Below are 14047 nucleotides of genomic sequence, written 5' to 3' on the forward strand. Positions count from 1 at the left end.
TAATGTGAAAGACATCAAAACACTTAAAAAAGAAAACAGGTGAGTAATCATTTGAAGCTTTCTCTACTCTTACAAAAATGTAAAAAGTAGCATAACTTAAAGATGAATTTTATGTTTCTTTTGTTCCTACTATGATACCAAAGAATTATGGGGAGTGGGGGAGGGAGCTTGGTATGTACATGTGGAAATACCACCCCAAGACTAGAGATCTTTTAACATGTTACAAGGTATACACTGAATAGCCAGAACATTATGACCACCTACCTAATAGCCAGCGTGTCCACCTTTGGCATGGATAACAGTGATGACACATCATGGCATGGAAGCAATGAGGTAATGGTAGGTCACTGGAGGGAGTTGGCACCACATCTGCGTACACACGTCACATAATGCCCGCGAATTTCAAGTAAAGGCATGAAGAGCTCTGGTGCCAGGTTCAGTCACATCCAAAACGTGTTCAATCAGGTTCAGATGTGTCAAGCTGGGGCCCAGCACATCAATTGGAACTCGCACTCCATCACATTCCTGTCCTTGTGATATGGCACATTATCTTGATGAAAAGTGCCACTGCCTTTGGGAAACATGATTGTCATAAAGGGGTGTACATATTCTGCAACCAGTGCATAATACTCTTTGGCCATCATGGTACCTTGCACAAGCTTCACTGAACCCATGGATGACCACATGAAAATTACCCAGAGCATAATGGAGCCACCATCAGCTTGTCTCCATCCTGCCATACAGGTGTCAGGCAACTATTTCCCTGGAAGACGACTGATTCATGTCCTCCCATCAGCATGATGAAGAAGGTATTGGATTCATCAGACCATGCAATGCTCTGCCAATGTGCCAACATCCAGAGCTGATGTTCATGTGCCCGTTTCAGGTATAGCTGCTGATGTTGTGGTATTAACATTGGCACATGCATGGGTTGTTAGCTGGAAAGATCCATTGTTAGGAGTGTTCAGTGCACTATGTGTTCAGACAAATGTGTTCTCTGCTCAGCATTAAAGTCTGATGCTAGTTTCACCACAATTCACTGTCTGTCCTGTTTTACCAGTCTGCTCAGCCCACAACATCCGACATCTGTAAAGAGGGGTGGCTGCCAACTCCACAATGTCTGGACATGATTTCACTTTGGTTTCACAGCACTCCATGAACACCTAGTAAGTTGTGCAGTTTCTGAAATGACAAGCCTTTGGTCCATCACAATATGCCCTTTATCAAAGAGAGATAGATTGCATGCCTTCACCATTCTACACACAGACAGCACTCTCACTGATAGTATATGCACCATGTGTGTGTCTGCCTAACAGTCATTTCTAGCCAGATGATGTAGCTATCACCTGGATGAGTTTATATCAATAGTAGGTTGGTGGTCACAATGTTCTGGCTGATCAGTGTATGCATTGTACCATCTCATGTCTGAATATAAGCTATGTCTGTTGTGTCCAGTGCATTAATCATACGTTCCTGTACCCTGTACTGGGGATACTATGTACACTGGTGACTCCGACTACCGTGAATGCCACGATAATCACAAAATTTCATCCTGAATCACCTTACTGAGTATTAACAATGGAGCCATTAAACATAAAAACTATTTTTTCAGTCATCCCATGTGGCTCTACTGCTTTGATTTCATCAGGACCTGCTGCCACTCAGTGTTCTCATTGCTCCTACAGCGGACAGTGTGGAAAGCCAATCAGAATACTAGTGCCAAAGTTGCTTTGCATGACACAGTGAGTGTGACACAACAATAGCAGTCAACAAAGCCATTACTAAAGAACTTGCACTCTGAACCTACTCCAGGAGGTTTCAGTGATACTCCATGTAGGGCATACATACGGATGGATATAATGTCAATTGTATTGCCAGACCTACCACGCTGCAGTGGCCATCATTCAATGCAACCACTTTGCATGCACAACCATTGTGGAGTGTTGATGTCATGTTTGCCGATATACCACATCACTGATGCCATTTAGCAGTCCCTGTCATACCTTACTATTTATCTTCCACGGTACATCCATCACCAGACTATACAGCACAGTACCGAACTACAACTTCACCTAAACTTCCAGTATTCCGTTCTGACCAAGTGACATTATGACATGCAATGGCAGAGTTCATCTTTCCTTGTGAAGCATAGTGGATAACAATTCAAAGATGGTTATGCTGATCTGCCAATCTGCCAAGCAAGCTGAACTAATTAGGACATCGTACTTGCTGCAATGGGTCACTCACACCCTGGTGCAAGAGGTGCACCATGTGATCTATGATTAACAACTTACTGGGAGTTGCTTCTCAGCTGTGGTGCGGACTATGTTCCTTGGTGGACACCACTTCAATCTCTGACCCTACTCTTTGGACACTGTGAATCATTAAACTGCTACCTCAACTACAACTGTATATGATTGCACATGAGGTGGAACCATTGAACAAGCAATTCGTTTTAGTGGACAAATATTTATGATTATGCATCACAGGCAGCACATCAATGTTGGTGAGCCCAACCACACCACCGTGTTTGCTTGCACACAACCCAAACAAATGCATCACTGGCCAACAGCACATGAAATTGACAACATAGATTCCCCACCGAGCGTGAAACTGTGGAATGCATATGACACCACACCACTAGCAGAAAATGGTGTATCAGTTGATTCTGCTGCATTGTGGCCACACAACTTTTGCTACCATCTGCAGTGTGGCGCCACCACTTTCAAGTGCTGGCAGCCTTGCTTGTTGTCAAAAGACAATTGTGGGGTGCAGTAGGCACACCGGCTCATGCCACAACATCAAGTCATATCTATTCTCCTATGTCAACATTTTCTAAAGGAGATATGTATATTCATCTGCAAACACATACTTGGGCATTGGCGTTGCCCTCAGTGGATACACCGGTTCCCATTTGATCACCGAAGTTAAGCACTGTTGGGCGTGGCTGGCGCTTGGATGGGTGACCATCCAGCTGCCATGCACTGTTGCCATTTTTCGGGCTGCACTCAGCCTCGTGATGCCAACTGAGGAGCTACTCGACTGAATAGTAGCGGCTTCAGTCAAGAATACTATCATAACGACCGGGAGAGCGGTGTGCTGACCCCACATCCATCCTATTTGCATCCTCCTCTTAGGATGACACAGCGATCGGATGGTCCCGGTAGGCCACTCGTGGCCTGAAGACGGAGTGCTTGAACACATACTTCCTCATTGACATGGGTTTGTGCAGTGCACAGACGGATGTTTGAACCACACTTCGAAGCCTTAGGTTGCATCTCCACACAGCCAATGACACTAGAATCCCTGTGCACAGCATTGTGGATAACATCGTAAAACTGACATATAAGTTATGGTGTCCTTGGACTTTCTACGTAATTGATGTTACTGAATATGTACTGCATATTCACTTTCTCCACGGATTTCGTCTCTCCCTTGATTCAAACATGCTCTCTTATTCCACCATATGACACATCAGTCCATCCCAGGGCTTTTTGCACCTGTAGCCTACATTGTCGCTACTGACACTGACCATTCTTTGATTCTTCATGAATGCGTTGTGATGCTGGAAGCTATAACCACAGTCCAAGAAAGTCTCCTATGACCTGCAATGACTTGTAGCTGCTACACTTTGCTAACGATGACCTGCGCCAATAAATAAAGGAATAGCCTCTCACACTATTGCATACACGCAGTCTATCACATGCTGTGACTACCATGGACAATCGAACCATGCCCCCAACATCTGGGTACATCCGCTTGCCATGGCCTGATGAAGCAGTCCTGCAGGACCCACTGTGACAGCAACGGCCACAGGTCAGTACAGTGCATTCTGGGTCACCCCATTCCTTCCAGTTCAGCTAACACATTCCAATCTCCCACATAACACACTGTGGGTTAGGCTCTATCGGTGTCCTGTCAGGAATGGTTTGAAGAATTGCATCAATATGACCCATTCAGCACAGTATGTGGCAGCTTGTGTTTGTTATCCTTTTTGCAGCTAAGATGGCAGTGAACGAACTGTTGCACTTCAGTATCATTCATTCTTCAGATAGTGCTCTGGCCTCTCTCATGAAATTAGTCCCTGAGAAAGATGGTTCTGTCCAGCTCTTTGGTGCCATCTGCATGATTCATGACAGTTACCTTGTGCCCAACATCTAAGACTTCATGCCCTCACTCATGGGGTGTGTTCAATAGCCGGAAGGCTCCCAGACGATGAAGATGGCTATTATTACACTCTTTGGCTTGTTAGAGCTTCCTGTCATGCCCTGTAGGCTGCAAAATGCAGCTCAAACATGGCAACGAATTATTAATGGGGTTCTTGATTGCTGTTATGCTTGCGTAGGTAATATCTTAATTTTCTTCACTGATTCTCAGAGCCACAAATGATGGCTCAGACTCATTCTCACTGCCCTCTCTAACACTAGGATGACCATCAATGAGGAAGAATAGCAGTTATGGAAGCCAGAGGTAACATTTCTTGGATACACCCTCAGAGCTAATGGGATCAAACCAACATTATACACCATGCCGAACCAGTTTGACAGCTGCCACCACCTCAAACCTACCATGACCTTCACCGAATCCTGGGAATCCACATTGTTTTACCTCTGATACTGCGTGCCATGGAGGTTCAAGCAACTCTCAGTGATGTCATTGTGGGCTCACAGACAAAGGGGAAAAGAAATTTGTCTGGATTACAGAGACACAAACGGCTTTTGATTGTTCTACAGAGTGTCTCACGATGCCTGTTTCTCTGGAATACCCTACACCAGCTACCCAGCTTACCATCACGACAGACGCGAGTAATCTGGCCATCAGGGCAGCCCTGGAGCAAGAGCTGACAGGTGATATGCAATCCCTCCATTTCTTCACCACCCAAGAAACTCACAGCCTCTCAAATGAAATGGTCTGCATTCACTGATGACGGTCAACCCACAACAATTTCTTTCTTATTCGTTGACAATTCCTCCAAGCTCAAAGCTGCACGCTGATCAATTCCTAGTTCAGATGCCAGTGTCCTCTGAGACTTGTCCCAGCAAAGGCTTCAATCACTCCTCTCCATATCGGTGCAATGTCCAATCTCTGATTGTCTCCACAACCTCACTCATTTGGGAGATCGACAAACGATCTGGCTTGCCACTGAGCACTGTGTTTGCCCAGTCGTTAGGCATGATGCCGAGCATGGACATCAGCATGCCTCAATAAGGTGGGCCACCACACACAACCACCCCTTGGCAACTTCGACATACCACACGGACACTTCCTTCACATGCACTTGATCCTTGCTGTACCTCTACCATAGTTGGATGGATAGAGATATCTGTTCTCCATGACTGATCGCACTTTATGCAGAGTGGAAGCTGTGCCAGTCACAAACATCACAGCAGGATCCATGGACTGAGCCTTTGTGGTGGCTTGGTTTTCATGTTTTTGTTGCCTGGGTACCATATACAACATTCAGGGCAGTCAGTTCGAATCTTAGCTCTTCAGAGCCCTCAGTAAGTTCTGCAGCGTATCCCACCATCATACCAAGATGTACCAGCCCAAGAGCAATGGTCTTGTGTAACGATGGCATGACGAAACGAAGGTGGCATGGACTGAGGCCCTTCTATGGGTGATCCTGCCCATCTGTATGGCGTTGAAAGATGACTTACATGCCTCACTCACAGAAATACTCTACAATGGGACCCTCACTCGATCAAAAGAATTCATTCTACCTACTCCCAGGCTCAATTTGATGGAACACCCCATGTTGGTGCAGCATATGAAGAACCTGTAATTCCCTAATGCCTCTCCCATCTGCACATTTGGCCCAAAAACCACTCAGCCACGTGAACTTTGCAGTCTGTGCGTATGTCACGCTCCACAATGACGCCATTCTGGGTGTTAAAATTGGGTAGTCACTCCAACAGTGACGTAAACAGTACTTTGACTGTCTCCATTAACAGGCTGAAACCTGTGTGGATCCTCTCCACTTTGGATGATCCAGCTCTTCTTCAGAAAGATGACACTTATGATGACTCACAGGTAACAGTCTCACGACTTACTGAACCAGTGACTATTAGTCAATATCCACAAAGCTCGACCAGATGAGATTGTGGCAAACTGGCCAACATGAAACTTTTGGTTGAAGCTAGTCATGTGGCTACAGACTCCCCGTCCCTGTCAATCACTATCAAACTCATGTGTACCTTCCACTTGCTGCCAACTGTAAAGTCTACTGCTGTGTCCTCCCAGCTTTTTTCAGTGGACGAACTCACTATCACCCTGCCAGCTAACTCTCCACATCTCTCACCAGCCACGGCTATGCCATCACCAACTCCACTGCCCCTACATGTCCCACCACCATCGACAGCAGGAGCAGATCTCCTCGAGCCCCCAGTACCTCATGCCACGGCTGGCCTCATCACCTCGCACCATGGCTCGTGCCATACCATCTGTGTTCCATATGTGGGAGACAGCCACTGCAAATACTGGCAGCACTCACTGCTCGATGATGTCGACCTTACAGCACACCCTCCGAAGCTCTGCACTCTGTACGGAGGGGGGGAGGGGGAGGGGAGGTGGTGGCCTCTGTTTTGACACCGCCACAAATTGGATCGCTGCCAACTTTGTTACGTGGAAGAGTCGAATGCCCATGACTGTGAGAGGCATTTTGTACAAAAATATATTATGAGGTGTACACATTGTATTGTGCAGTGTGTGAATAAACGCTTTGTATCCATACTTGCTGACAAATGCGGTATTTCCTACTTTTTGTCAATTTTCTGTTTAAAACGAAAACAAAAAATGCACTGTGGTTGTAGTGTAATACCAGTATCTAAAAAATTTCATTTCCAAGTACTCATGAAAACACCTTTGAAATTATGAAACAGTTGTACAAAAATCCTGGATAGTTTCTGTATACCGGGTGCAGCTGCTTTGTATGTCTAATGCACGATTTTGTAAATGAATCTATGGCAATACCTCCTCTTCGCTCTATAGACGGCTATTGTTTTCACCTACATTCATAAGCTCTTCGCCCCCGGTAGCTGAGTGGTCAGCGCGACGGACTGTCAGTCCTAAGGGCCCGGGTTCGATTCCCGGCTGGGTCGGAGATTTTCTCTGCGCGGGGACTGGGTGTTGTCCTAATCATCATCATTTCATCCCCATCGACGCGCAAGTCGCCGAAGTGGCGTCAAATCGAAAGACTTGCACCCGGCGAGCGGTCTACCCGACGGGAGGCCTTCGTCACACGCCATTATTATTATTATTACAGTTGAAAGCTGTCAAAAGCGCTGCTAGCTTTCAGGGATTTCCTTAAGTTGATATGACTGTAGCAGTGTCATGGCAGTAAAGAATAAATGTATTAAAATTTCGTGCATGATGTGACATTTCTTCACGGATTTGGTGTTTATGACGTCACATTTTAAACTATGTATCGTACAGTGCTATATTTGTGTATGTACATTCAGTAGCATATGTGGCTTGTGGCTAGGAAATATCTTGCGAACAGAGATAGTAGCAAAGAAGAAATAATACGCCAGTTTTTCACGTATCTCAGTGTTTATTACATCATATCTTCTAACCTAGTTGTCATAAAATTATATAATTTTGTAGGTACGTTAAGTGGCATGTGTGGGCATTTTCTGTTGATTGTATTGCAAATACGGTGAGTAACATAGAAGTAATGAATTTAAAAGTCATGCACAACGCGGTAGTTTTTCAAGCATCTCACTGTTTATGACGTCATACCTCCTGAATTATGCGCGGTACCATCAGATTGATTCTGTAGTCGCAATTAGCGGCATACGTTGATACTGTCTTCAAAATTTATTATGAATACAGTTTGTAGCACAGAAGTCATAAATTTAAACGTCATGCATGATGCAGTAGTTTTCACGCATTTCATTGTTTATGGTATCATATCTCCTGAACTCTGATGGATTAGTGGTTCTTACCCCCTCAGCGATTGTTGTCTGACAATAAGGCATCTGAGTAGCAAGTTTAGTTGAAATTAGTCCAGTGGTTCAGGAGGAGATGTACAAAACATGCACATACTCATACACACATACATTTTTATAGTGGACCTGTGTACAGATATTGAATCCAGTATTTTACTGGTGCATTCACATATCTATACAAGGGAAACGACGTAAATACTTGTAATGTATTTGTAATGTTCCTTATTTGCATAGTCTGATTCTTTGATAATCCTCAACATCATGCCATTTTAGTTTCTCTGAAACGCGATCGAAAACGACAGTTTGCTATACGATGTATACTAGGACGATTTTCTTGACCAATTTTGTCACTGCTGACAACTCACGGACAATCCAACACTTTTCTAATGACATCGCAAGGTCGCAACCGCACTGAACATGACCCCACCCCTCTAGAGTGTAGCGTGTGCTTAGATGTACGATGTAGAACTACTAGGGCCCGTTCAAAATCGTTCTATGCAATATGAAGGAGGAAAGGGTGTTTATGCTTGTTCATCCCTCCTTTTTTGCGGCCTCCTGCGGCGTGTGTACGGCGAGGGTGCGGACAGTGAAACGCACGTGAGTAAAATGACGATGGATCCTTCTAAGAACCGCCAGTTGGACACTTTAAAAGGTCTGTGAACAGACATGCATCTACCCTCCAGCCAGAGGGACAACGCTGTCGACACACCTCTGATTTCGCAAGCGGCCAGCAGGCGCTAGTGTGGAGTGGAGTGGTTGTCTTGCCTGCAGATAGTGATCAGTGAATGAGTATCTCTGTACGGGGACATTTTTAAAGTGCACAAGGTAATGGTGCTCGAGTGGCACCAAGGGTGTTCTTGAACAAGGAGGTATTAGATGGACCCTTTGGCACTCCATTCACATCCATGTCAATGCCGCAATCCTCTGTGCACGGGCCAAAGGAGGGCGCGGAAAAAGTATTAACACCCTTTTCTACTTCAGATCACGTTCAAATTGCGTCTAATGGCTTTGAACGGTCCTTAGTGGTTCCACTCTGTATACTAAAGCAGAACTTCTGCTCACGTTACGATCCAAAGGAGTGAGATGACGTCCAACGGCATTACAGCATCACGATATGCTTAGAAAAGGGTTGAGTTGTCCAGGAGGTGTTAACACTGGCAAAACCTGTCAAGAAAGTTGTCTTGTTGTATACCCCGCGCCAAAGTGTCGCCTTCGAGCGCGAAACTTATGAAAATGGACTCCTCTAGGGTAGGGTTGGTTTCATTGACACGCTTTAGGCCAACTCCTGAGGTCTTTCGTATTGATGCTGTTCCGGTGATTCCCTCATTCACCTACAACAAACCCTCTGGTTCTGACGTCCATAACAGAGGCGTTAAACGAAGGGATGAAATGTTGTTAAGACATTATGCGACACGTCCGCAGTGGCGTTGGGCAGAATTGCGGTGAAATCGTTAATGTACCTTACATCTCACATGATCTTCTGAGCTCTGGCGTTTTATTTGGATATGTAGACACCTTGCTCTTTGACGCGTCGCCAATGGCGTTGCCGGGCGCCACGCTTTTGCACCCTTACAGAGGAAGATCGAAGGCACCTTTGAACCAAATTTCAAACTTCTGCATCGCAATTGGAGACAATTACGGGGTTCAAAGAAGTGATCGTTTAATTGTGTTGCGCACTGCAGTTATAATAATGAGTCCAGTAACTGGTATCTATCAGGGAAATCATTTACAATTACAGTCTACTTATCTTTGATAAAGTTACTTAAAATGGCTTTTGACCCTAAATGATGAGATAATGCATTGCATTTTACGAGTGGAACTGCTTCAGCCAGGCAGGGGAACGGGTGAGAGATTTGATGCTGACCGCTTTTACAGACCAGACGTGTGCCGGTTACTGGCGTCTGTTACGAAAAATGATTGCACTAATTACTCAATATAGGCAAGTCATTTTCAAATAGTGAATCTGTGTACTATGCAATCGAGCGCAGAAATGGACTTTTCTGCTTGTGCGACGTTTACCAGATACTATAACCATGTATATGTTCCTAAAGACCTGTTACAACTGATCAAGAATGTCGCAGCATCAACGCAATCTCTATTCCTATTTTCGTGTTGCCCTAACTTTATTAACAGGTGCAAATACGAGGTGTCACGTCACTCGTTTGTCCTCCCGGCTATCGAAAAGAGAATGTCTCGTAAGTTTGCGTCATGGAATTGTTGAAAAACTTGCATTGGCAGTCATGAACATAAACGCCAATTATACCGCAAAAACCTGCTTGAAAAAATTTGGAGAACCATTGTTAAGTGAAGAATCTAGAGATTCTTCGTCCCCCTTCGTATCGCTCCCATACGGACCTCAAAGATAAGATTAAAGTAATAACGGCACGCGCAGAGGCACGAAAGCCGTCATCTTACGCGTGTTCCAAGTATCAAGTTAAGTACCCTCAACCATGCACTTCGCAGTTGTTTAAAATATGCAGAATGGTGCACCCAGAGAGGGGCAGTGGAAGGCACTCAGCTCCTTCGCAAAAAAAGAAAAAAAATCTGACGAAGCCAGGGCGTATAATTATATTGACTATACAGTAGCACGTGTAAACATAATCATCTGTCATGAAATCTTAAAAATATTTTGGCGTCGCTACTGTTGTCCTAACAATTCAAAATGTTATATGTCTTTTCGGATTGTAAAAGCTTCCATTGGCGCTGTACGTCAGTTCGCTATCTTTTTTCTCGTGTCACTAGTCAATGAAATAAGCGCCTAATGAAATGTACAAGATCTATTAAAAATGAGATTATTTGATTCTCAACATTAGTAACCAAACTGGCGTGTATCCCGAAGATAAAATCACGTATTGTGCACGAATATTTGCTAGATCAGAACAAACTGAAATCTGTGGTAAGGACTGTGGGACCAAACTGCTGAGGTCATCGGTCCCTAGCCTTACGCACTACTTAATCTAATTTACGCCAAGGACAACACACACACCCATGCCCGAAGGAGGACACTAACCTCTGACAGGGGGAGCCGCGCGAACCGTGACAAGACGCATTGACCGCGCGGCTACCCCGGGCGGCAAACCAGAACAAGGAGAAAATGTCCTCCATACATTACGAATGATTAAAAATGGTTCAAATGGCTCTGAGCACTATGGGACTTAACTTCTAAGGTCATCAGTCCCCTAGAACTTAGAACTACTTAAACCTAACTGGCCTAAGGAGATCATACACATCCATGCCCGCGGCTGGATTCGAACTTGCGACTGTAGCGGTCGCGCGGTTCCGGACTGTACCGCCTAGAACCGCTCGACCACCTCGGCCGGCTTAATACGAAAAGCCGCATCGAGATAAAAACAAACTTCGATATACGCTGGTTGCTGCTTCTGCGGTTCATTCGTCTTTTTCGGCTCTTTACATGTTTTCAAAAGCGTGCACAGTGTATACAGGATAGAAACTTCGATTGAGTGTACAGTATGCATCTGTTACAAAGCAGTCTCAACACTTGTCATTCACCTTGATGTTATGTCTAGCATCAGACGTAATTCTTATTACTTACTCTATTCGAGTTCAGACGCTGTCCCCTAGTTTAATGCGAGAGCTTCTTTCACTGCGTAACGGCAGACTACTGTGTAAGATAACTCTGTAGCGAAAGATGCATGGCGCGAGTGGTTATGATCGGCTCGTGGCACATTGGCTGCTGCGACAAGCCCCGCCTCCTCCTTCTCACAGAGCAGCCAACGTACAATCTACAAAAATAATCGAACATGTAACAGGTTACTGCGTCACAGAAGTGTAACGGAAGTTGATGGCAAGCCTCTAGAGTCTAGAAGGACACGGTGCAGCTTCTTGGCTCACTTTTCTGAATGACGATAATAACCACGACGCACAGCATCGCACTCGAACCAACACTGTTTTCATAATGGCGACTTATTGCTACGGCAACATTACGCAGCTAAGGTTGGCAGTGTGCGTGTAGCCAGTTTCAAGGTCAATACAATTCAAGCGAAACGTGACGCCACTGACAGCAAATGAAACACATTAGATTTTCCTCCCGTTTCCATTACGGAAAGTGCCTATCTGCATACAAGAGCAAACACGATAACCCGTAACACAGAGTCGATGCGATAAAAGTATCCCTGTATAGCACAAGACAGTCTGCTCTGTTTCATAACTTCCATGATTTTGAAATTCTGGGCATTTAACGTAGCCTAGTCATCACAAACTGATGGTGTTAGCCAGGCACGTGAGACAGTACAATGCGCGCGAGATCCGTGGTAAATGAGAGCTGGGAAAGAACTCTATGCTGCAGGGTATTCTATGTAAACTGCATTAGGATTTCTCTTGAGCCCTGCATCTTTGTCGCTTGGAGTTCTTTTTCCTGTCTTTTCAGTATCGGAAAGAGGTGGGAGAGATTAGAACTTTAAAGCACGAACTCAGATACAGTTTATTTTATTTTTTTATTTATTTACTCGTCTACTTCCGTAGGACCAAATCCAGGAGCAACGTGTAAATACATGAAATTACAACATAAACGTAATAACAGATAAAAGTAAATGTTCATTGATCTTAAAAAAGTCAGTCCGTAAGTTTAAGTTAACGCTATCAGCAGTACAATAAAAATCAGCTTAATTTTTCAAGGAACTCCTCAACACAATAGGAGTGGACAATGAGAAAACTCTTCAGTTTCGATTTCAAAGTGCGTGGATTACTGCTAAGATTTTTGAATTCTTGTGGTAACTTATTGAAAATGGATGCAGCACTATACTGCACGCCTTTCTGCACAAGAGTTAAGGAAGTGCGATCCAAATGCTGATTGGATTTCTACCGAGTATTAACTGAGTGAAAGCTGCTAATTCTTGGGAATAAGCTGATATTGTTAACAAGCAACGACAGTGAAGAACATACATATTGAGAGGGCAATGTCAAAATACCCAGGCAAGAGTTCTCGAACTTACACCATTTACTGCCCGTTTCTTAGACAAAAATATCCTTCTAGAATGAGAATAATGAATATATAATGAATATATAATGAATATATAATGAATATAATATAATGAATATTATACCATACTACATAAGCGAATGAAAATAAACAAAGTAGACTTCAGATGCCGTTCGAATAGTAAAAATGGCAGCATTAAGTCTCTGAACAAGATCCTGAACGTGGGCTTCCCACGACAGTTTACTATATATCTGAACACCTAGAAATTTGAACTGTACAGTTTCACTAATTATATGCCCATTCTGTGAAATTAAAACAACGGATTCTGTTGAATTCTGTGTTAGAAACTGTGAAAATTGAGTCTTACTGTGATTTAGCTTTAGTTCATTTTCTACAAGCCATGCACTTACATTATGAACTGCACTATTTGAAACAGAGCCAATGTTGCACACAACATCCTTTACTACCAAGATAGTGTCATCAGCAAACAGAAATATTTTAGGATTACCCATAATGTTAGAGGGCACATCATTTATATAAATAAGGAACAGGAGTGGCACCAACACTGATCCCTGGGACACCCCCCCCCCTCCCCCATTTCACCTTACCCCACATTACACCCATTCTCAACACTGTGAATAATGACCTTTTCCTGTCTGTTTTTAAAGTAAGAGTTGAATTAAATGTGAGCTACTCCCGTATTCCGTAATGGTCCAACGTCTGGAGCAATATTTTGTGATAAAAACAAAGACCTTAGTTAAATCAAAAAGCCGTGCAGTTCTAGGTGCTATACTCTGGAGCCGAGCGACTGCTACGTTCACAGGTTCGAATCTTGTCTCGGACATGAATGTGTGTGATGTCCTTAGGTCAGTTAGGTTTAATTAGTTCTAAGTTCTAGGCGACTGATAACCTCAGAAGTTAAGTCGCATAGTGCTCAGAGCCTTCTAAACCATAAAGATGCCTAGTTTTCGAAATCTTTTGTTTAATCCATCTAGTACTTCACAGAGACTAGAGAATATAGCATTTTCAGTTGTTAAACGACTTCTAAAGCTGAACTGTACATCTGATAGCAAATTACGTGATATAAAATGATCAATTGTCCTTACATACACAGTCTTTTCAATAACTTTAGCAAACACTGGTGGCATAGAGATAGGTCTAA

At 43.9% G+C, this 14047-nt stretch overlaps 2 protein-coding genes across 2 annotated transcripts in view; one reads left to right on the plus strand and one right to left on the minus strand.

Moving 5' to 3' along the window:
* LOC126336696 (glutathione S-transferase-like) overlaps positions 1-11645 on the minus strand; it is a 51576-nt gene extending 39931 nt beyond the window's left edge. Inside the window, exon 1 of the mRNA XM_050000648.1 lies at positions 11500-11645. The gene's annotated coding sequence lies outside the window, so the exon portion shown is untranslated. The remainder of the gene's footprint in view (positions 1-11499) is intronic.
* Positions 1-14047, plus strand: part of LOC126336697 (glutathione S-transferase-like) — a 336946-nt gene that overhangs the window by 244517 nt on the left and 78382 nt on the right. The gene's annotated exons all lie outside the window — the stretch shown is intronic.

The sequence above is a fragment of the Schistocerca gregaria genome, chromosome 2 (genome assembly GCF_023897955.1).
Source record: "Schistocerca gregaria isolate iqSchGreg1 chromosome 2, iqSchGreg1.2, whole genome shotgun sequence".
NCBI classification, from domain to species: Eukaryota; Metazoa; Arthropoda; class Insecta; order Orthoptera; family Acrididae; genus Schistocerca; species Schistocerca gregaria.